Source organism: Eucyclogobius newberryi, unplaced genomic scaffold, assembly GCF_026437365.1.
Source record: "Eucyclogobius newberryi isolate DKJ021-1_F unplaced genomic scaffold, fEucNew1.0.hap1 SCAF_1, whole genome shotgun sequence".
Classification (NCBI taxonomy): domain Eukaryota; kingdom Metazoa; phylum Chordata; class Actinopteri; order Gobiiformes; family Gobiidae; genus Eucyclogobius; species Eucyclogobius newberryi.
The window spans coordinates 33,165,518-33,190,180 of NW_027315723.1; the positions used below are offsets into that span (position 1 = coordinate 33,165,518).

General features: G+C 40.1%; 1 protein-coding gene across 2 annotated transcripts in view; it reads left to right on the forward strand.

Moving 5' to 3' along the window:
• The first annotated feature begins 1,154 nt into the window (after nucleotides 1–1,154).
• The window catches only part of snap25a (synaptosome associated protein 25a), a 40,920-nt gene continuing 17,411 nt past the window's right edge, over nucleotides 1,155–24,663 (forward strand). Inside the window, exon 1 of one of the 2 annotated variants that reach the window (XM_072444439.1) lies at nucleotides 1,155–1,348. The gene's annotated coding sequence lies outside the window, so the exon portion shown is untranslated. The remainder of the gene's footprint in view (nucleotides 1,349–24,663) is intronic. The other variant, XM_072444430.1, reaches the window with a different exon arrangement.

Consider the following 24,663-nt stretch of genomic DNA (forward strand, 5'->3'; position numbering starts at 1 on the left):
CCTAGTACCTTTTATTTTTGGCTATACTGACACATTTCATCCTCTGAATCACTTTGGCGAGGTGAGTTGTCAGGATCCTTCTCCAACCTTAAGCTAAAATGTGGCGCTAAAAATATGACTCATATTTCAGCGCAATAAGTTTATTTTATTTTATCCATCCATCAAACATTTACAGGTAATGGCTTTACATCAGCCCTGGATTTACTGCTGTTCTCTTCTGTTGAGAAATGAGATGAACACATGACAGGTCTCATGTGGTCGCTCTTCTGCAGCCCAGAACACTGAGGTGAACCGCTAATAGCTGTAAAGGGCGGTGTTAAGTGTAAGAAATGGTTAAACAGCACAATAACTCGAACTGTTTACTTATGTTTGGCTGTTGTCTGTAGGGAACATACAGTAGAAACTCACCTGCCAATATTTGACCCTTTAGTGGTCATAAGTCGTCTTTCACTTATTCCATCATCCATCATTTCCAGCTCTGGCCTCCAGCATGAATCGCAGCATCATTTGTAAATGAGGAACATTAGACTTGAATAAGACTTTGTAAGGTTAATGCCAAACACGGCATGGATGGATAATGGATAATTAGCAAATTACACCTTCACTGCCAAATTTCCTCCCAAAATAATGAATTCATAAACTAAATAATAGAATTGCAGTTTTCTGTGTTATCGTCAAATAAAATGCAGATCAAGGGTTTTAGAGTTAAGTCAATGGGCTCTTTGTATCTCTGCTCATGTTTGCAGATCATTTGGTGTGCCGAACAAAGAAGGAAAGAAGTATGCAATACTGGAGTCTTGTTATTAACGGTTATACCTTATTATCATATTGGCAAAGTGTTTAAAAGTCAGTAAAGAAGCTGTATTTGTGACTATAAAATCAAAGTTTGAATGTAATTATGTCCTAATTCTGATCCGAGGACAACAATCCTGCACACTGTAAACCAGCATCTGATAGTGAAATGTGTGCCATAAATAATCCATGCTGGGTCTATATGTGGCAGGGCAGAAGAGAGCTGAGAACACGTGAAACATTCACATGTGTTGTTCTGCCCTGACAGAGCAGACCTCTGAAGCCCACTCCTCTCTGGTCCTCTCCGTTTCTGACAGATATCTATTAAAAGCTGCTGCTGACGTCAGAACGTGTCGGCCATTTTTGAGGATCTGCACTGCCCCCCTCCCTCTCTCCCCCACCCTCCTCCATTGAAGAAGAGCCGAGGAGGAACCAGGCAACGCGCAGTGCCTTTGCAGCATCCCACTCACCATACAGACATAGGCTAACGCAAAAAGCTACGAGATACGAGCGTTTCCCCGCCATTGTGATTGCGGGACTCCCAGGACAGCCACAGGTAAGACACGAGCCTCCATTTGGGCTAATCTGCCGCTAAATCACGCGCTTTGGATGCTTGACACGCGTGGCTTGTTTAGGAAACGTGACTTGTTGGACGCTGCGTTTGGATTCAGGAGGTAACGCTTTGAAAGGAATATGTTTTGTCTGTAAAGGACGAAGGTAACTGCAGAGCGTGACCTCCCGGGGAAAATGTGTCTTAGAAGATGTGGTTTAGGAGAGAGAGGATGGTGTCCTGCGCAACAATGCGCATCTTCACTGTGGGCGTTTTCAGCGTGCAGCACCTTGGAGAGCGCTCGACGCTTCTCCCTGTGTGTGATGGCAAACAGTGTGCAAGGAGACACAAATACCGCATAGGAGCCCAAACAGACGTGCTTACGTAAAGACTGGCTCTTTCCCTCACTTTCACTTGGGGTGTTGTCGCATTAATGGATAAATGTGGATGGCAATGAAATGTGCTTAAAATAGGTCCAATTTTGAAATGTTTTTAGCCCAAACATGACGCTTGAGGTTGGATTCAGTTCATATATGAAGACTGTGTGTGGAGCGCCTGGTCGTGTGAGGAGTCCTGCTCAGGGCGGGTTCGGAGAGATTGCAGTAGACTTGATTGAGAGCGTGTCATATAAACGTAAACTGCGCCACGGTGGAGTCAGGGGGGGGGGGGGGGGGGGCACAGGCAGCCCACATAAACAGTAGCTTCAGGGAGGAGGTGTTGTCCGAATCTGAGAATGGAATATTGCTGCGTTATTTCATAAACACCGTCTCTTTGTCTGCTTGTCTGATGCGGCGCTGGTCACAGGCGGGTTTCCTCCGTGTGCGCGGCTTATAGCGGAGGTGGTGATGGTGAAACCCGCACTATGACACCCAGACACCCCTACCCACCCTTCCACGAGCCCCTCGACACCCCGTGCTGGTCTCCGTGGCGACGCACATCACTCTCCCATTGAGCCATGGCGCACGCTGTCTGTCCATTACGCGCAGCGCACGTTGTGTTAAATTGGCTCCATTATTGCTTTCACTGGTGAATGTTCAATTACAAACGATCATTTATGTGTGACGCAGGATCAACAGCATGAGAGAAATGCTAATGAGCACAGGTGCATCAAGACAAAAGCAGTGGCCTACTTTTGAGATCCAAGTGTTGACTGTCATCTTTAGACCTCAGCCTAAACATGGCGCAGAGTGTGCCATAATTAACTGTTGAGAGAAATAGGCCACATTAAGATGGCTGAAGTCTCATGATATGACCACGTGGGGGTGAATTTGGGGCTTATGACTCAAAACAAATTTGGTATTTCAGCCTATGCCTTCAGTCAGAGCCAGAAACAAAGACAAAAACATGACGATGACAAATTTACATGATGTAAAGACAAGTGATTGTGCACAATTTTGAAGATATTTACTGTAAATACTCCACACAGATATCACATTGTTAAAATACCTGTACTCTAAAAAAAAGAGGCACTAACAGATCTATCTAAGTTGCTATGAAACGATTAGAACTCATCTTGTTTACCAACAAATTGGATGGGACCCTAAATTATGTAACTCATGAAAAACAATGCATCATTGTTGAATCATCGCAGACAATGTGGATAAAGTAAGATGGAAGAATCAGAAAGTGCTCTGACATTTGAAATGACTACGTTCTGTAATAGGCAGACCTGGAAGATTACTGACGCACTATTGAATTTTTGGGGCCTTGATTGATGTTTACAACTGGACCACGAGCGATATCACGCAGTGGATTCAAAAAAGAACTAAATCGGGCAGAAAAAGAGGCTTTAATTGAACACAGTCTGCCAATCATTCCCCTTCATTTAAAACAACACAAATAATCCAAAATCATGTTAAAATATGTATATCATCGTGACATGTCTTTTACTGCGTTCAGCTTTGACCAGCACAACACGGACAGACTTCGCGAGGCTTTCGGTTGTGATTAATGGCGTAATTCTTGGTATCGATTTGCGGAGCCGCTCAGATTACACTTCACAGTCTCTGGCGCAGTCGTGATTGAAGCCGCTCAAATATGATGCGAAGTCGCGTGTGGCAGGGGCCGGAGACGAATCGGCCCGCGCGAATCTGTCGTCTACGGCGTGTGCGTGGCACGAGGCTGCGTGACCTTGAAGCGCGGACGCAGATACGTACAGAAGGGGCCCGTGTTCGTCCGACAGCTGCGCGCTCATGACAGTGGCAGCTCACGGCCCGCGGCGTGAACCCAGAGGGCGAGCCGTGCCACGGGCTGCCGGGGCCCATCACGCCGGGGCCCATCTCGCTCTGCGCAGTGTGGGGGGGACTGCGGAGGCGAGCGGCGGAGGAAGACGAGGAGGAGGAGGAGGAGGAGGAGGAGGAGGAGGAGGAGGGGTGCAACATATAGGCCCGAGGCTGGAGCTTCTCCCTCTTCACTCCTGGAATACGCATGTGGCTTAGCAATAGGGCGGAGAGCGTTATTGTGATCTAATCGAAGTCGCACAGGCTGCCATTTTGGAACTGCCACGCTGATCAACACAACCAGCAACATAGGCTGTCTTATTCTGCGTGAGAACGTCTAACTTTGTAGTTTAGTTGTGTACGAAACTAAACCAATGCATAATATTTTGTCTCAACCCAGTTCTGCCACACAACAGCCACCCCCCCCCCCCCCCCCCCTTATTTGGTTAAGTTAAGTTCAAAATTGTTCTGACATACATGGGATGAAACTTTCATTACATTTGTCACTTCATGGGCCATTACATTTTCCTGGAGGTGAGCTTCGAGTCCTGCTACTAAAACATTAATCACAAATCTATTCACAATATTTGTCAGGAAAATGCCATTAGATTTATTTACACATGGTGCTGCCCTACTGTAAAAGGTAAAAGTAGGATGTATTGCAACAGATCCAAGATTAAGACTAAAGCAGGGCAATTATAACAAAGATGTGAGATGTTTGAGTCTAAGGATTAAGTTTACTGGACTAAATCAGGTCCAAACCAGTGATTAACCGCTCCAAACTATGGGTAAACGTGGACTAAAAGATGACTAAACCAAAAATAAACACCACAACTAAAAAGACAAAACAGGATTAAACAAGAACCAAATCGGTTGTAAACCAGGACACAACCTCACTAATCTAAGAATAAATTATTAATCTAAGGATAAATAATTGGTAAACAACAAGACTTTAAAGACTATAAACCAAGAATAAACACCAGGACTGAACCAGCACTAAACCTGGTCAAGTTGAAACCAGGTCTAAACCAGGACTAAGCCCTGAAACAAGTATAACATTGGGTCAAAATGTTATTGTTAACCTAAACTGACCTGAACCAGAACAAAACCAGGACTGAGCTGGGACCTCAGTGGCTCTAAAGAACAAATCTAGGACAAATACAGGCCCAAACCAAGACTAATTAAAAGCTTAATAAAATCAGACGTTTAAGACTGTCTCTGGATGATCCTATCTGAATGAAGAAGGCCTGTGTCAGCCCCTTTGGACACACTCGGGTCCAGGCAGACGGACCACGAGGCCTCACGGTGACTCACTGCATCGTCACTGCTCCATGATTGTTCACAGAAACACTCAGCTATTGTCCTCCAGCTGCTGCGATGGCAAACACTGAGCAAGTGTTTGGACATTTACTGTAATGTAATGGTGCAGGTGGAGCCTCCTCTTCATCAGACACAAGCACGCCTCAGGGGGAGTGAGAAGACAACTAATATGTCACGATTGACTCAGAGCCAGATTTACATTTACATTATATTTCCTTTAAGAGATAACTAGAGCCATGTGCTTCTAGGATCTCACACTTCACCGTGATTGGTTGAATCACATTGGAAAAAAAGCTTTTTTTTCCAACTCAAAACACTACAATTATATGGTATATTATGTATTATAACTCAAAAAGTATAGCTATATATTTTTTTTTTCCTTCCAGATTTGTAGAGCTTAGACACAAGGTTATGATCTAAATACCTAATATTGTTTTGCTCTTTGTTTTGCTAAATCTATCTTACTATCTTACTCGGCACTAGAATCTTTTGCATTGGATTCACAATCCTTTTTATTCTTCAAGTGACAAGAAGAATAAAAGAGACTCGTGCATCCAACCAAACTTTTCCAAAAATAACCCCACATTAAATCAGGACCAAATGAAGACAAACCAGAGCTGCTCTCTTCATCTGTCTTGAGCGAATTGTCCTTTTGGGATAAATAAACGTATCTGATTCTGACTCTGATTCTGGTTCTGGTTCTGATTCTGCACAGCTCAAAAATAGTAGTGAACATTGAACAAATGTAGCACTTTGAGGAAGCTCCATTCTTGCACTTGTCCTGTGTATATAATACCAAATACTATAAAACCTGGTTCAGTCGACTGCATAGACTGTTTGTTTAGTTTTAAAGAGCTGCATCTAATGATAATACAAACTATGTGCACAGATGTATTAACTCTCTATTGGGATTATGTGACATTTGTTTGTTTTATGTAAATATGAACAGAGAAACAAAAATATTATAAATGCAAGATATAAGCAGTATAAACTTAATCAATTTGAAATAACTCATTCCTTACACTTTTCTGGGCTTTGGATGATGTTAGTTACACCTAAACTTTCAGGTCTGATGTTTTGGCTGCTCATCATTGAGTGGTTTGTGTCTTCATGGGGCCATCTGTCCTCTCCTGTTCCATTACTGCCTCTTTTGATCTCTGGAGGAGGGAGACCGGCTCCAGCAGAGGACAGAGGACAGAGGACAGAGACGACTGAACGGCTGCCATGTTGAATCAATGCAAAAACTTCAATGAAACGCCACCAACGCCAAGCGGCCAAAAATAGACCGGCTCCTTTTAGAAATCAGATATTGTGACGTATAGTAAGCTGATTGTGCCAGTCCCAAGCCAACATAAAGGCACATGTTTGGTAGAAGACATGCATTAGTTATATACTGTATGTGGATTGTTATTAAAATATTTTAAACATTTTAAATCACAATTTTGTTTTACTGTAACAAATCAAATGCATCAGAGAACAAAGTAAAGTAAAGACCGACAACTAAATACAACTTTGAGTGTGTAAATGAGACGGGAAAATCCTTATAGCACTGTTAAAAGCGATATATATTGTGATTTTGCATAATATTTCTTCTTCTAATTAATTTCTAAATATTGTGTATTATACATTGTAATCCAGACATTTAAAACCAGGCAAAAATAGCACAATCATACTTAAAATAGCTTAGTTGTTTATACATTTGGAGCGTATTTCAGACTTTTGTCAAAGAGCAAAGCAGTGCTATGTAAGGCAGTGTACGCAGTTGTAATGGGAGTCAGCGTCGGCTTTCACTGTGTTTGGTGTTTGTACTACGCAGAACGTCATCTTTACGCTAATGCAGGCTCCATTTCCAACACAAAAGCAAGTATGGACACTTTATCCCTGCCCCGCTGCTGTAAGTCTTGCATTAGTGCGCTCGGATCAGCATGAACGCACGTTTACTCTGGACGTGTGTTCAGGTGCACGCACAAAGCAGTCCTGTGTAAACTGTGAGGAGGATGGTATTATCTTGGGTCAAAGCAGCGTTTAGCAGTGTTTCCAAGTGCGCCGCCGAGGGCTGGAGGTAAATTTATAGTGCTGCAGTGCAGTTGACCAGGGGCACCTCAGCAGGAGCCTCTGCAGTGCCTGCACAGAAACACACACACTTTTTTAGACTTTTATTTGTGCACCGTATGAGAAGTGATGCAGCAGTTATTATAACTCTAATCTATCATTTATGAGGCGCGCGGTTTGGGCTGACTGGACCCGTGCTGGGTTGGCTTTTTATGTTTTAAGTACTCAGTTTTGTTATTGAAGTAAAAGTACAAATACAGGACCGAAGTAAAAGTGTAAGTTGAAAAACATTAAGTAAAGCACCTGTTTAAAAATGTAGTTTTGAATATTTCACACATATTTTAAAATAAAAATGCGCTTATCTGAAGGAAATCTTTTTTTTTTTTTTTTTTTTTTTTTTGTGAATACATTTTTGTTTACTCAAAGCCAGCACTTGAACTCAAAACCTTTAAGCAGAAAGTCACTATGAACGTGAAATAACTTCTCAAACCAGATAAAAAGTACTTACATTTTCAGTCCAGTTAAAAATAATTTGGCTCTGCCAGATTCACTCTGAGTTCTCCACAATATCGATCTGGACAGGCTCTCAGCAAAAGCAGTCGAGAAAAGGTCATGATGAATATTTGAATCTGATTGGTCAAAGCGTCACCACAACAGGAACAAAACTGTTGTTAAATCCAGTCAGAGAAAAACACAGACTTCTTCCCCGTCCTCAAATACACAAAGTACTTCTTTGTGCATGTTTATGTTTTTAAAGAACAAAATAGTCGGTGAATCTGTTAAAATAGGCCAAAGTACGTCTGTCACTATCACCATGTTTGTTTAGGTTTGTCCTTCTGACTTCTGCCCAAACTACAACGCTGTGATTGGTCAGGCCACAGCGGCCAGACTCAAACTGAACACCGGTTTGTTAAGAAGGTAGTGGAGCAGAAAGTACAGCCTCCTGCTCTTAGTGAAGTAAAAGTATCCACTGTAAAAAAGACTAAAGTCAAGTACAGAAATCTAATCAATAATTTCCACCTGTGTTTGGCGTTTGCACCATGTTGTTTTCAGGTAAAAGTCTGTGTGTGATGTTTATGTTGCAGTGATGTCACAAAATGAGCAGGAAGGTTATGATTTAATAGTGTGATTAAGAGGAGACTACATTTTGTTCAATATTGTGTTTGCTCTCTCAACATAAGAGCGTTCATGGGGGAAAATCTGATCCTGAAGTTGTTTTATTGTTTCATTTAATCCACAGCTATAGACTTATGGTATATGGGACTTTAGAACTTGTACGGCCATTTACTCAGAATGTATTTTCCCATAAAGAAGCAGCTGCAAACACCACTTTACAATCTTAATTTGGACAGATTGCACTGAAGGATTTGCTGAATTCTAAGACTGAATTAAACCTGGCTCTATCCATTTGTCAGATTTAAATGTCCAATGTCTAAAAAGAGCAAACACAGAGACTAATCGACAATTAAGCATGATACTTAGCATTATGGATGAGTTTTAGGTTTACAAAGACAATGTGAAGCTAAATATTTTTGTAATGTAATGGAAAAGCATAATAACTCACATTTCTTTGCTGCAAACACAAAATAGTAGTTTATTTGTTGTTCAATGCTTCAAATTTGTACCGTTAAGCGATGACGTCATTGGAAATATATTGTGCTTTAAATCATTTATCCTTCAGAATTGTAACCAATCAGATGACTGGGGTTTATTTAAAGACCACATAAAAACGACACATATTTAGTGTTGAAAATGACATTCTCTAGCTTGAAAAGGTGCCTCCGTGTGTCCGTGGTGTCGGGCGGAGCCTCGCAGCAGTGCTTTACAGTAAAGGCAGCGTTAGTGCAGCTCCTGTATCTTTTATTCAACACCAACAACATGCGGCTAATTTACAAAGCAACATTCATCTTGTGCTTGTCCCTGCTGTGGCTCCGGCCTGAGATTCTTTCACTTCCAGGTGTAACAGAACATCTCTCTTGTCTGACATTTATGAGCTCATAAAACTCACTGCAGCGACTCTGGATCCCGGCGCACAAACGGCTTCGGCGGTTGTCGCTCGTGTCGTGAGGTTCTTCCACTTGCCTCTGCTCAATAACCTCTGCATCCCGCCATCGCTCACATTACAGGCCCCGAGCACGTCCTCCATTTGGCACGTTTGATTGCATGTATATATACCGTACATATATGTATTTTTAACAACCTCCCAACACAGTGGACATGATGTGTCTGTATTGTTTATGCCAGGGGCCGATCCAGTGAGGGCCCTTAGCAGCAGGCCATAAACGCATCTGCATTTCAGCACACTTTGCCCTCGTTCATTACAGCGTCGCAATACACTAATGTAAACTAGATTGTGTTATACATGGATAAGGCTTAAAACTCAATTTCGAGAACACAATGATTATAGAACGATATATATGTGTTTGGATTATAGAATGTGAGTTTCAGTTTGTAATGCGGAGGTGGGATTTTCCGAGCTCCGACATGTAAATTCACACTTTTACATCTCTGGATTCATTCTTTGAAACTCAGGCAACATTTCAGAACCCCGAGTTTATCTGAGTTAGACATTGTGTTGGGATAAAGTGTTACATCCGGCTCTTTAGTTGCTCTCTGCTTTGACCCTTTTTGACCCACAGTAGACGTATCTTGGTGATTTCATCTCTTAACCTGAAAGAAGGAGCCGTAAGCGGCGCTGAGATTGTCTGTGACGGGGTGGTCCTCCCCTGTCTCACTTTGAGTTGGAAATGAGCTGTTCTTAAGCCACAAAAGAGCCCACAAGTCCATGTGTGTGAATATGAACAACGTACAAAAGGGTCTTTGAGCGCTAGAAACGATTTAAATACAAGCTTCTTTTCAGATAATTCAGCTTTAATGCTACTTTACACTCAAAAACACCACTCCTCATTTTTGTGTGTGACAGGAGAAACTAACCTTTTCAGTTTAAAAGCATTAGCTACTTCCTCAAGAAAATACAAAGACGGAAAGGAAATATGAATTATAATCACATTTAAATTGTGCGATGAACCCTTCGGCCTTGCACCCGTCCTCGTCTTCCTGCCGTCGTGAAACCACTCCAGGTGAACTTGACTCGTGTTTGTCCCTCTGTTGTTATCTGGTGCTTTTTGCTGGTGTTGTTTCCAGGGAGCCCAGCGCCGATAAGCTCAAACCGCCACAGGACGAGCCCTAAATCACGGCCCCGCCCTCACGCCTCACTCACATGTCGCCTCCCACACGCGCAGTCACAGCAAACACACCACTCTGGATTCATGCCCGGCTCCGCACGGATATCGAAGAAACAGCCTCTTGTTAATATTCAGACAGAGAGAGATTGTGCTGAGACGGTCTGGAAGGACAAGCTTCTGGGAAGATTTAGAATGTTTTTATGATTCAGTATTTGACCTGCGTCTGAAGAGGTTTGTGTGAATTTATTTCGGCTCAAGTGCAGTTCTTGTGCAATATTTAAGATTATATCGTATTTGAACAATTAGTGCTGGACAGCAAATGTATCATGATTCAATTCAAGGGCTGTCAATATCCATCTCCTGATCCTAAACAAGACAGACTTTAAATTAGGGCTGCGCGATTTGGGAAACTATTTAAATTGACAGTATTCTGACAATAATCGATGTTGTGTTTTTATCAGCAGGTTTAAAGTTTGAAAACGTGTCAAGAGCCTTGACAATAAGTCTAAAAACTGCATTACTATTTTGCTTAAGTAACAATAGTGATTCATCTTGTTCTTTCTTGAAATCTTTGCCATTTAACACAAATACTTAATCTATTCGTCTATTTTCTAAACTCCAAACCACATGATTTTACTGACAATTATAAATGACTGGATGTTTGTGTACATTGCGTATTAAATAAGATATCAGAGAAATAAATGATCGACTCATTGAACATTCAGCGGTTGAAAGTCAAACTGACGATTGGTTCAGACACTATTTATATTGCGTTGTAATTGCTTTTGTCTAATGAGCGGCCTCTGCAGCGCTGAGTCTCTGGCTTTCGCAGGTGCAGAATCGCTGATGCCGCCGCTTTTGCCTCGGCCCTAATGAATATGTAAAATGGAACGATTTGCCGGAAAATCCTGGAAAATGCAAATAGGGACATTTAGCGTCCATTATCTTACACTCAGCTTGAGCGGTCTGGTGTGTCTCGACTGTCAGCGCCAATTCTGCTCACGGGGAAAAAGAGCCGGGATCAAACCGTTCCCTTTTCTAATGAATAACAATCAATGAACGTGATCGTGATTTCTGTCCTCTCCTGTTTTTTCTGCAAACTAAAGTAAATTTGCAAACGTTTAATGGATCGTGTGTGTTTAGAAATAGATTGTAGACTGCAATTGCTCAAATATAATCATTCATTGTCAATATCTTTTCCTGGAATTCATCATTTTATATCAGAATTGTAAAAGGAGAAATGTGTGAACAATTCTGTATTAAATGATTGCTAATTACTGCGATTACATAACATTTAGAAACATGTGAACAAATGACACAGCATTTTTATCCTGTTTTTTAGGTTTTACTGGACAAATGTTTACAGAAATGTTGAACCTACAATTGTTTTTCATGTTATCTACAGTTATATCACATACTTCATCACAAATTCTACTGTTTGTGAAGCTCAGATATACATTTTTGAGGCTGGAAAGAAGCTTTTAACTGACATTTCTACATTTAGAATTCATTTTTTGTCATTAAGACTTAAAATCCTTAACATTTAGATCTGATATCAGTTAATATTTTGCCCTATTTTATTGTCTACTTCATTGTGTCTTCAGTCTCCTTCATTCTTTTGGAAACTGTTGGTGACGGATCATTTTAAAGGCACTGTAATAACACATGTAATAGCATATATAATCAGATGATGCAGCAGCTCATGTTGAGTCAGATCTTTGTGTCTTTGTGGAATCGTTTAGTGCAGTGGCTCAAACATCGTGACTTTTTTGGACCTGAATAATGGATGTCGGGAATGCAGCTCTTAACACTTACAACACAATAGTTTTAGTGACTCACGGAGCTGCGGTTGTGTAACGTTACATCAGAGTGGAGATCGGGCTGCCGCTCTTTGTCTTTGTGAAATGGGCTCCTAAAACCACGTTGGACTCGGGACACAAAATGGCTGCCGTGCTTTTTGGTTTCGATCACGTTCAAGTTCTTGGTGTGATATAAATCTGTATTCTTTAGGGCTGTTGTCGACCTTCGAGGGGGTGTGGCGCAGGCAAAAACTCTCAAGTCTAGTCAATATGTCCATGATTTGACAAATATAAGAGCATGAGATTACAGGAGACACACAATGACACATATTTACACCAGTAAACACTGTAAAAATGCAGACTAAACTCACAATTCACTCTCAAACCTTGAAATACCTCACTACATGCCTTCTCCTTTCTGCTGGTGTGACTATAAATACTTAAAATCTCCCGAAAATAAATAGTCGACCGGTAAAAATGTTAAATGTTTATGATTAATCGACCAAACGAAGGTCTACAGTGCTAATTTTTATTGAATAACTGTGGTATTTTTGCAACGTCTGACATAGTTGGCCAATTTAGTAATAAAAGCCAAACTATGCCTGGACAGCAATCATTGAGGGCCACAGAAAGGGAAGTAATGCGACGTGCAGACATAAACGCAGCATTTACAACACAATGTCTGAGGATTATAATGAAAGAAGTTGAATCAAATACAGCTGGACTCACTTTGGTTTAAACAGCCAACAGTTTTGCTCCCAACCAACAAACTAAAGTATTTAAACGAGTCCAGTTGTCTTTGATTCAACTTCTGTCGGTATAATGCTTTGCCTCGCTGTCAGTTTGTGAAACATGCTTCAACAGTGTAAATGATATGTGATCGTTTACATGTTTTATCTGTATAATGCTTACTTTGTGGCCTGGTTTAGATGATGACGCTGTTGTTTTCCATATTGTTCTTGCAGAAAGTGAAATAATCAGATTAAATGCTCAGCGTGTTGACTGTTATGTAGTGTCCGGTCACAATAATTACTGTATACTTTATCGACTTATCGCTCAATAAATAATAACCGGAACATTATTTTTGGGGCTCAGTATTTGTTGTGTGTAATTTGTTGCTTTTGTAGTACGACAAGGATTGAGCTGTTCATGGTCGAGTAAGTAACTTCTATGATAATTACTGTTTTTAAATATATACAAATGTGTTTATTTATTTATTTATTTGTTTGTGAATTTATTTATTTATTTATTTATTGCAGATCATCTTTTGTAACGATTTTGTACATTTAGAAAAGGTCTTACTGGGATTATCCTGCTTTTGGGTTATTGTTTCAGTGGAATACTTTTGGTTTTGTTACAAATAATGAAATCTATAGAAAACAAAATGCTGGAGCAGACATAAAACATAAAAACACAACTTCAAAATGTGACTTAAACAGTTGAGAAAAGCCGCCTTCTTCTCTGTGAATGAGTCACGTCCTGCATTATTTTCAGCCCCTGCTTTTCCAGTCAAAATAAACTATTACCGCTGCAAAACCAACAGTCTATTTCTGTCTGAACGACTGCTCCGAGCTTCACATGTCAATTTGAATGAAAAATAACTATGTCATTTAAAAAAAAGAGAAAAAAGACAACACGCCGCTGTGAGAAGGAGGACGCAAGCCTCTTTGTTTAGTACTGTCTGTGCACTCAGCCGGCTGCCATTTTGTTTGCTGTACCACATCAAATATTTCAGCTGGGGTTTCACACACGATGCCGGCGCGTGGAGACGAAGCGTGAGTCACACATAAAAGAGTGCCATGGTGTCGGATAGTAGCAGAATCCTCTCGGCGCCCGACAAACGCAGCCTTCATGTCAATAACTGGATTTCAAGGGCCCCGAGCGTCGCATGGAAACTGAAGATGTGAAAAGACTTATAACATGTGATGTGCTTATCTGTTGGAGAGGAGGATCGTAAATGTGATGGGACTGGATTTAGGGATTAAATATGTGTAGAGAGGCCGATGTATGTATCTATGTATCTCCAGTATAGGCTCATACACAAACTGTGATTAAACTGCTATAAGGTAGTTGTATACCCTTATATACTTTTATTCTTTAGTGCCTTGTATTGACAGTAAATGAGTCCTTTCAATTCCCGTATTTTCCGAACTACAAGTCGCACCAGCCAAAAAATGCATAATAGAGAAGAAAAATGTAATATATAAGTTGCACTGGAGTATGAAATGCGGTTGCAAGTGTGAAAATAACAAATAATATTAAATATAAGTCACTCCGGAGTATAGTATAAGTATATAAGTATAAATATAAGTACAAGTCGCACCCCGGCCAAAACTATGAAAAAAGGTGCAATTTATAGTCCAGAAAATACGGTATACATTTTGAAAGGAAAAATATAAAAAATCGGCCACACATAAAAACCAACATCAGAGTTTATCCAGCATCAGCAGCTCCGGATTCTAAAATATAAAGCATCAGTGACAAGACGCTTCACCTGCAGTAAAGGTGGAGTGATCATCGTTTCAAGTTGTACAACACAATTTCACAGAACGGTCACATTTATCGAGTGCTTTTCTTCCTCTTTGAGAGCTCAAAAGGCTTTACATTCAGGATCTCATTCACACACACAATATTCACCTGTGAACCCAGACACTGGACGTGAGAGGGGTCAAGTGTCCTACCCGAGTACACAACCATGTGCGCCGTTTGATCTATGTACCGTATTTTACGGACTATAAGTCGCACCAGCCAAAAAAATGCATAATAAAGAATAAAAAAACATATATAAGCGGTACTGGAGTGTGAAATGCAGTTGCAAGTGTGAAAATAACAAATAATATCACATATAAGTCGCTTCAGAGTATATAAGTATAAATATAAGTATAAGTCGCACCCCGGCCAAAACTATGAAAAAAGGTGTGACTTATAGTTTCTAGCTTTCTAGCCATCCAAAATGTGCTGAAACACCTGTAAATGTAGTGGTATTTTCTCATCTAACATTTGACATAATCAGTGTTTTTGCCGTTCCTCCCTCTCTTCATGTATTGTTTCCTTGTGTGTGTTAAAAGTAACTAAAAAAAGAGACATTCTTGAACAACGCACAATCCAGAGGCATTCATTCATTGAAGACGTGAACCGAGAGCTCTGTTTTACATTAAAGGGTGATATAAGGGACAGATCACAGCTCGGAGAGGGATTGTGCCCTAAGGAGTCGTGATGGGGGCGGGGCATCTCCAGGTGGGCTGTGATTGGATGAATGTGAAATATGCCTCTCTCCAGGAGGATATGTAAATAAGAGCATCTTCATATCTGTGGTTACTGCTCCCCTGGTGGTTCTGTCGCTGGTGAAGACGGCAGGTGACGCATGTGAGAAAAGTCATTCAAAATTAAACCTGAATTTTAAATACAGAGCCACGTTTTAATACTGGAATATTAAAAGTTGCACATAACAATAGAACAATAAAGGCCAGACAACATTTCTTTGTATTCGTTCTTCCATTAATTTGACGAATGGGAAATATAATAAATATTTTGTTATGTTTTTGCATTACTTCTTTTTGATCAAAAACATGTTGTGAAATGAAGTTATTGAATCAAACCAGCTGCTATACATTATATGAACGGTATAATTGAGGGGTTTTGCTGAAGAATTATGTTTGTATTGCGCTAGAACAGAATCGGCTTTTGAAAACTCTCCTAAAAGGATCAATTGTGAGCTTTTGACAAGTTTTACAAATGGCACTTATTTGTTTTCGCAAATTAACATTTTCAACACAATTTCTCTCCTTTCAAACAAATCAAGATGTTTGCAATTTTCTGTGATCAAGAGGAAACATCCAAGTAACTTCAAAGTGTTCAATTCATAAAACTGCTAAATGTATACAGTTCATTTTACCTGACAATACTTCTAAAATGAGTCCCTGTTCAGAGCAAATACTTCATGAACCTGACTTTATGGCGTTTTTAACCCTTGGTGCATTTCTCGTCCTCGTCGGCCGAATCGCCCTGAGGAAACAGAGACTGGAGCGTAATCAAGTGTGTGCGTTTACACACATGGATGAGTTCATGTGTTGAGCGCGTGTGCTAACGCTAGCCGCATCATTTTAATAAGAAGAAGCGCTCGTTCACGGCGGGTCAAAGGTCACTGGACGGCCGTTTCCTGCCATAAACTGACGCTGTCGTTGGTGATCGCTCGCTAAAGGGTCGGAATGATTGTTTGCGCAGAAGTCAGCACACAAAGCCCGGGCTGACGTTCGGACAAAGGCAATAAGGTGGTTTCCGTGGCTTTGTTTTGTTTGGCGGTGATAAAATTAGACCGGGAGCATTTTGGTGTCACGGTGCAGCAGATGTTGGACGGTCGGACTGAATGGCTCGTTCTATGTACAGTAGTGACAGATGGAGGCATTTGTTACGGAGCAGAGGAAAGCACCATTGACCCAGAACACTGCAGACTTTCTAATGTAGGGCTGCAATAAAGCATTACTTCAGTCATCGGTTAGCCATTATACTTTTTGTTGTTTGGATCACCTGTAAATATGAGATTTTTACCAAATTTGACCAAGATTAAACTACAGAGGTGAAGTTATAGTAGCGTTTCAGCCTGAAAAAACTTCCCCTGCACAACCTTAGCTCAGCTACGATAGGCTTTGCTTCATTTTGGGGTCATTCCTATAGTTCATGTATCATTTATTCCATTACTAAATCAGTCATGATCTGAGGGAATGCGTCCATCAAACCTCTGTGGGAGAAGCAGTTTATTCATTTTAATGTAGAGAAGCTGCTCTGTACCTGCTGCTCAACAAGAGCAAACGCAGAGTTATATTGTGCCAAAGATGACACAAAGACTTGGAGAAGAATAAAGTTGTCAAACAGCCCATTTTTTGGTTATCCAAGAATGCTAATGTTAGCTATAGGCTAAATGCTCCCGCGATGCTAGCGCCTGCTGTATTTTAACATCTACAGAACATTCCGTTTACTTTTCTGGGGTAACCTCCACCAAGATGTGTTTGTGACTTGAATTAGACATTATTTGCTTGGAAAACAACTATTTAAAAAATGCAAAATGTATCTAGTATTTCAATAATGGGTTGGTTGTGATCAATTGACTGATTTACTATGACATTATTTTACTATTGCCAAGAGAAAATAACAAGAGATAGGCCACTGTGGTACTCCATTATGTAACTTTTCTTGTGGAGAGTTTGCCAGATGCTTGTCTCCATGGAGATGTTGTTGCTTTGCCTGACCAGTATGCCATTAAACATATATATATAGCCTTTTTTATAGTTGTATAGACCTAACATTTGACATGAATCAATCGGTTTGTTTCTGCTTTGGCTGCATTTTAGTTTGGACCTCTTCTTGTCCTTGGTTAGTCTCAGGTTTAGTCCTGGTTAAGTCCTGGTACATGGACCAAATGTCTCTAAACTTGCCTCAATAAACTCCTTTATTTTCATCTACAGAGAAGAGCACCATGACATGTTTATTGTGTATTTGCTCATTGTTTATATCTAACAATGAGAGGCTTGAACAAACGCACAGAGAAAGAGGCTTTGAGACATTGGGATTTTCTCTTTAATGCAGGATGATGAGGAGGTGTGGCCATTCTATTCGCAGCTGCTTAAAGATGATTGGCCGAGGTGGAGGGAGGCTGAGCTGCGCCTCGAGCTGGACCATTTTAGATTTTCCATTTGTGATTTTATGATAAGAACTGCCATTGCAATTAGATTTATGTTTTGAAATGAGAATTAATTTAACGGTACAACTGAAGTATGAGCTGCTTAAAGGCGATGTACCAGATCTTTACTGTTTTGAAATGGGAAAAAACAGAACTAGTTAATTTTAAACTCTTTGCAATAATCCACATGTATCACTCACTTCACTGATGCATTCTCAGCCTCCTAAATATTCACAGAGTAAAGCTAATAAACATTAGCATGCTAACGGCACACGTCCAGCTTCTTGCAGAATAAAACTCTATAACTCGATACGCTGTGGTCTCATTTCCACCCGAATAGTTCCTTTTACAATATATTTATACCGGGGCAAAACAGATTTGACTTGATTACATGCAAAAACAATAGTGAAAACTAACTGGTTCCTTTTTTCAATCCAAATCAGGTACAGACCCTTTAACTAGCTCATACATTTTGTTTGTATCGGTCTAAACAATAATTACATTTTGTCAAATGGAAAGTTGATTTGACTGCGATGTTTAATTCTGCTGTGCCAGCTACAGAGCTGTTCAAGATGAATGCAATCGTTAAGACTCCACAATAAAAGTCAAGATAAAAAGTGGCAGCGTGGTTTGTTTTTGCTACATTTAAACATGTATCAGAGCAAGTCCAAATTAGACTCAGTGCATTTGTATGGCCCCCGTGCATGATTCCATATGAATAATATCTTCTTATGGCATCTTTTTCATTACATATGTAGCTGTTTTGGCTGTTCAGCTTGTATGGGGAATTTCTCAACACCACCTTAAACCTTAGCAAAACACAATATTGCTTTGGATTTCATCAGTGACTGTTCAATCTTCTGGGAAATCTTTTTTGCTTCTGCCTCAAGCCAAGGACACACATAAACAGCTCAAACATCACATGAATGCTCTGAGTAGTTTTGGCTGTGTTACATAAATACATCATGGTATTGTAGCACAGGGCTGACGGTGCAGGGTTCTTGGTAATTTAAACTATGTAAGAAAAAGACTATCAAGGCGAGAGAAATTAATTGCTTGAATTTACAGTTATGCAATGAGCGCGTGCGATCTGCAGTGAGCTCATGACTGGAGCAGGAATGACTTCAAATAGAGACGAGAGCGACTTTATGTAAGACAACATGGCTACTGCTGCTGCTGCTGCTGCTGCTGCTGCTGCTGCTGCTGCTGCTGCTGCTGCTGCTGCTGCTGCTGCTGCTGCTGCTGCTGCTGCTGCTGCTGCTGCTGCTGCTGCTACTGCTGCTGCTGCTGCTGCTGCTGCTGCTGCTGCTGCTGCTGCTGCTGCTGCTGCTGCTGCTGCTGCTGCTGCTGCTGCTACTGCTGCTGCTGCTGCTGCTGCTGCTGCTGCTACTGCTGCTGCTGCTGCTGCTGCTGCTGCTGCTGCTGCTGCCAATTCAGGCTATATTTTGACCTTAAATAAATGTCATGTCGACATTGTATTGAGGTGTTCAATTGCAAAAACAGACAAGATCCGTTACAATGTGGCTTGTATTTAATTAATTGTGTTTAACTCAATATATACAGTAGTTCTTCATTGCAGACTTCAGAGAATTCATGGTTGTGTCAACATATTGGTCACTTACCCTGGGACTAAAGCTGTTCTCAGCAGGATCACATGACTGAATATTGGCTCTATTATTTCTTTGAACTTTGAGAGAGATTTTTCAGATATTGTCCTTTATTATAATCTTATTCTGTGTTGCTGGATGATCTTTAAGAATAGTGAGTTTGAATCCTCATTCCAACAATTTACTCCCTTCTCTCATCCCCAATTTCACACTTTCCATCCATCCATCCATCCATTTTCTAACGCTTGTTCCCTTTCGGGGTCGCGGGTGACTGGAGCCTATCCCAGTGACTTCGGGCCTTAGGCGGGGTACACCCTGGACAGTGGCCAACTTGTCGCAGGGCCAACACAGAGACACAGACATTACAGACAGTTCACGCTCACATTCATTCACAAGGGCCTCTCCTGTCAAATAAAGCCTACGGGACAAAAAATATTTAAGGAAAAAATAAATAATCTGACAATATAAGGATTTGAGGGAAGATAATGAGGTCACTAATCTCTATTCCATACGTTAGGAGACAAGATCCAGAGTGTGCTTATGACTGTGAGTCGCTTTATTTACGTTCTGAGTGAAGCCAATGCTAATGGAGCGCTCAAGGCATTACTGAGAGAGTCATCACTCACATTCACGTGGATATTGAAACTCCAGGTTAACTCTAAGTTTGATATAAAGTCAGAGATCTCTGTTAAAACTCTGAATAGGGTCGGTAGATAACTATGAACAAAACTAACGTGGACACGTGATTGATAACATTTTTATGCACTTTTTATGCACACAGTTGGCTAGAAAACGTTGTACAATTTGATGTATGATGTAATGTTATTCTTGGACTGCAACTTGTGTTTTTCGTCTAATAAGACCTCATTATAAGTTGAATGTCCTAAATATAGCTTAGACTGTAGATAACAGTGATTACGTTATGGCTTTACTGAAGTCTATGTGATATTATTAAAGTCACCGTGATATTATTGAAGTCTGTGTCATATTTTTGAAGTCTACATGATATTATTGAAGTCAACGTGATATTATTCAAGTCTATGTCATATTTTTGAAGTCTACATGATATTATTGAAGTCTACGTGATATTATTGAAGTCTGTGTGATGTTAGTGATGTTATCTTATGTGAAAATGTCTTTCATGATGTGCACAGCTTTATTTGAATCTAAGATGTCACATTTTGTTTCAAACATCACTATTACAGATGACATTTATTCAGGACCTCTGGCTTGCCTTACTTATTTATAGCTCTTATGAAACAACATGGGTCACATTTTTAGCACATCATATATCATTTAGGGAGTATATATGGATGAAAACACTTTGCATATGTGATATGGCCATCTTTATTTGAACGTGAACCCTTATGTGTACATATACAGTATGTGCTGCCAGAGCCTGTGGGTGTCTGTGATGCTCTGGTGATGTGTACGCTCACATACAGATAAATCTACTGTGCACCGGGGGATAAATACCCCCAAACACCGATACTTAGATACTAATTGATACTAATCAATACTAAAACTTGAATCAAGTTTAGTACCACATGATTTTATTAAAGAAGCTACTATTATTTTGATTTACTATTGAATTACCATTATTATTTGCTTTTGTCCAAAATAAAAGTGTCATCAAGTATCATATTGGGCCTTTTCCTTAATATCGAAATTTCAACATTTTAGTTTCTTGGCAACATTGTGGATTCAAAATGATTTTGTCTCGTTCTAGTCCTGGTTTAGTCCTGGTTTAGTCCTGGTTTAGTCCTGGTCTAGTCCAAGTTGAGTCTCAGTTACGTCTTTTATGTGGGGATTGTGTTTAGTTGTGTATAAACTAAATCATCACACAAAAACAGTCAATGCTTTCAGTATGAAGGTCGTCCTTACAGGAGACTCCTTTGTGTTTTCAAATGAGATTTTCTACAATTTTGAAAAAACTTTGCGATTTAGAGCCAGCTTTGTTTAGCTGTTAGAAGAAATGTATAGAATATTGTCATGGCTTCGTCTGAACATAATCGCTTGTAGTTTCCACAACAAATGGCATAGCTTGTTTCTGATTTAAGTCTGTCTTAAAGGCGCAATGGACAATTTTTCGGCGATTTGAGAACTCACGGGGAAGTGCACATGTGCACTCCCCCGTGTGGACTGATGCAACACACACGTGCGTTTGTTTATTAGCGCGATGGATCGCATCGTCTCACGTAGATTTCAGTCCACTTCTGAGTCAGCTCGAACTGTCTTTCTCCGTCTTCATTTTGCCCCGTACACTGAGGGAACTATATTATGATAGATCAATGCGCCTAGACACGCGGAAACGTGGGACGAGCCGCACGCGGCTGCAGGTGAGCGGTAGGTGCGTTTTATGATTGATACATGGCAGGACAAATCGGCCGTCCACGCCACGAGGAAATAAGACTCAGATTTATGCCAAAAAAATTGTCCATTTAAACTTTAAGTTAGTAATGATTTAAGTCAGTAATTTGGATGGATTCATTAGGATGAAATGTTGCAAAGGATGATCAGAACAAAGATGTTATATGCATTGAATCTTGCACACACACTACACAAGAATTCAGACTAAACTGGGACTAAACCTTGAACTAAACCTGGACTGGATCAAGACTTAACCAGGACTAAGACAGGACTAAGACGGGACTAAAACAGGACTAAAACAGGACTAAACCAGGACTAAACAGGACTAAAACTGGACTAAAACAGGACTAAAACTGGACTAAACAGGACTAAAACTGGACTAAAACAGGACTAAAACTGGACTAAAACAGGACTAAACAGGACTAAAACAGGACTAAAACAGGACTAAAACAGGACTAAACAGGACTAAAACAGGACTAAAACAGGACTAAAACAGGCTCAAACAAGTGTAAACACTGAATCACTGCTATACATGTTAATGACCCTCACACATGCATCTGTATCGTAAGCAGTGCTGGGTGGCTTTACTTTTAAAAGCAACTAGTTATGTTACCCTGGAAAACGAACAAGCGCTACTTTGTTATAAGAGTAACGTGTTAGAGTACTCTTGCATTACCCATAAGTAACATGAATGTATAACCTATATCGTTTGCCGACAATCCCTTTGCTTTGCTGAACACAGTAACAATCAGTCAAATATCAAATAAACAAGCAAAGTAAATGCATTTGACTGAGCTTTGTTTGTCTTTTATGTGGACAGATTAGCACAATACAATGCCATATGATAAGCACGTGTGGGCCTGTCCTCAAGCAATGGAAACAAATGGAAACAAAATGAGTGAAATAGTAAAGGCACCAATGCACAACTACAGAACACGCTTGTTTCAGCACAAAATAGTGGTTATAGCGAAGGAGAAGGAGTTTGCAAAATGTGCATCTGAAAGTGTGTTTCTCTCTGGGATTGGGCTGAGGAGATGAGACCGGCAAAGAGATGAGAAGTAACCAAAACTAACGCGTTACTGAGCTGAAAATGTAACTTGGGGAGTACTAGATTACATTGGTGCACAAAACTAACACGTCACGTTACCCGTTACACTAAAAAAGTAATTTGAGTACTCTTAACACGTTACCAGCTAATGCGCTACCCCCAACTCTGATTGTAAATATACATGATACGACTTATTAGTCATGAGGCTGCATGTTTTCCACCGTGTTGACTGGTCTGTGGTTGACCATTCGGTGTCGCTAATGACAAATGGAACATGTGTAAAGCTCGGGGACTCCACTTTATTCTAAATGAGTACATTTGTTTTTGCCCCATTGAGTTTGTTGTAAAAGCAGAAACTGTGACAAAATCAGACTTCTGTGCACTGCTGTTTCTTCGTCTATTAGAATTAAGGATGTGCCGTGTGCAGTGTTAGGACTGACTGTGCTTTGGCGGTCCAGCCCTGTCTCACTGAAACATGTTCTAAAATGAATATTCTCTCATGTGAACGTTAACTGGCCTAAGGGTTTGTGAGAGCTGGAAACTAGTTAGATAGATTTAAAAAATACTTCTTCCTTTCGCAGTTTAAACGGCCTATTTTAAGCTTTTGTGCAAGAATGTGCTAAATCGAAGACTCACTGCTTAGACTATTTGTGTTTTCATGAATGTTTTACGATATTGCAGTTGTTTTGTCTCTTGTGATCCAGTGAAACCAATATGAACGCTGTAAAGGTTGTTTTTCTTCTTAGCTTGAATCTCACAGAGTTCAGCTCCATTAAAAACTGAATGCAGTAATTAAGATGCTCATCGTGGAGGATTATCACACAAATAAGAAGCTGTTTTGCTCGCTATGATCAGTACAAGTCAGAAGCATCATTGATTAAAGTGTAGAAAGAATCATCTCGACACAACAATGGCAGTACATTTAATAGGACTTTGCAGATTGACTCATGAGTAGCTGTTACAATGTTGAACGTAAACTCAGAATACTCATGTAGTTAGTGTCTTAAAATCTCAATGTTTTTTTATCATCTACTTGCTGTTGTTTCCAGAAACCATGTTCTCAAATGCTATTTTTGCACTTGAGTAACACTGATACAATCTGCTTTGCTAACTGGCTGTTTCTGTCTTCTTTTTCGTGCAAATCTTCCAAATCCAGGTCAGTCCAATTCATTTGAGACTGGAATTTCTTTGATAAATAGCGGTCACTTTTTGCCATTCAGTCAGACAAACACATAAGCACGACCGTCGCTTGTGTTACTAATCCCTTATTATACTGAGTCCTTGGGCGGCTCACACCCCAGTGGGATGGTTTTTATTCAAATAATTCATTTATTCATCTTATCAAAAGTCTAATATTTTTCCTGGGATTTATGGAGAAATTGACTTCCAAAAGTGCATAAAGCGTGTGAATAGCTGCAGTTGCCTTGTGGGGACACACATCTCCTTTAGCTGGAGAAAAATAAAAAAGATTCATGTGAAAAATCCCATACGGTTTATTCAGCAGTGACCAATTACAGTACAGTACATATTTTACACTCTTGCCGATATTATATATATGATGTAAGTATATAAAGAACTGAACAAATGTATTTATTTAATATTACGACGACTCCTTCTTGAAGGAAACCTCCTCTGACCTGGCACAATAACAACCTGCACTTTTTAAAGAACCAGGACCTAAACCAGGTCTAAACCAGGTCTAAATCAGGTCTAAACCAGGTAAACTAGGTCTAAATAAGATCTAACTCAGAACCAAAAGCATTTAAATCTGGAAAGATTCAAACAGACATAAACAAATGCATGATGGTGATATGTATTATGAATGACCTCATGGGGTTTGACCCCATCAGAAGAATGTAATACGATGTATGAAAAAGGGACAAAAATAGAGATTATAACAATGATTTCCCTGGGGTTTGGTGATGAAAAGCTGCAGCTTGGAGTTGATAGTGTTGATGAGAGAATGTCGAGGTGTGAGGTATATCAGAGAATATTAAATACATTTACTACTAGATTTTACTGCATTTGTTAGTTTAAAAGGCGA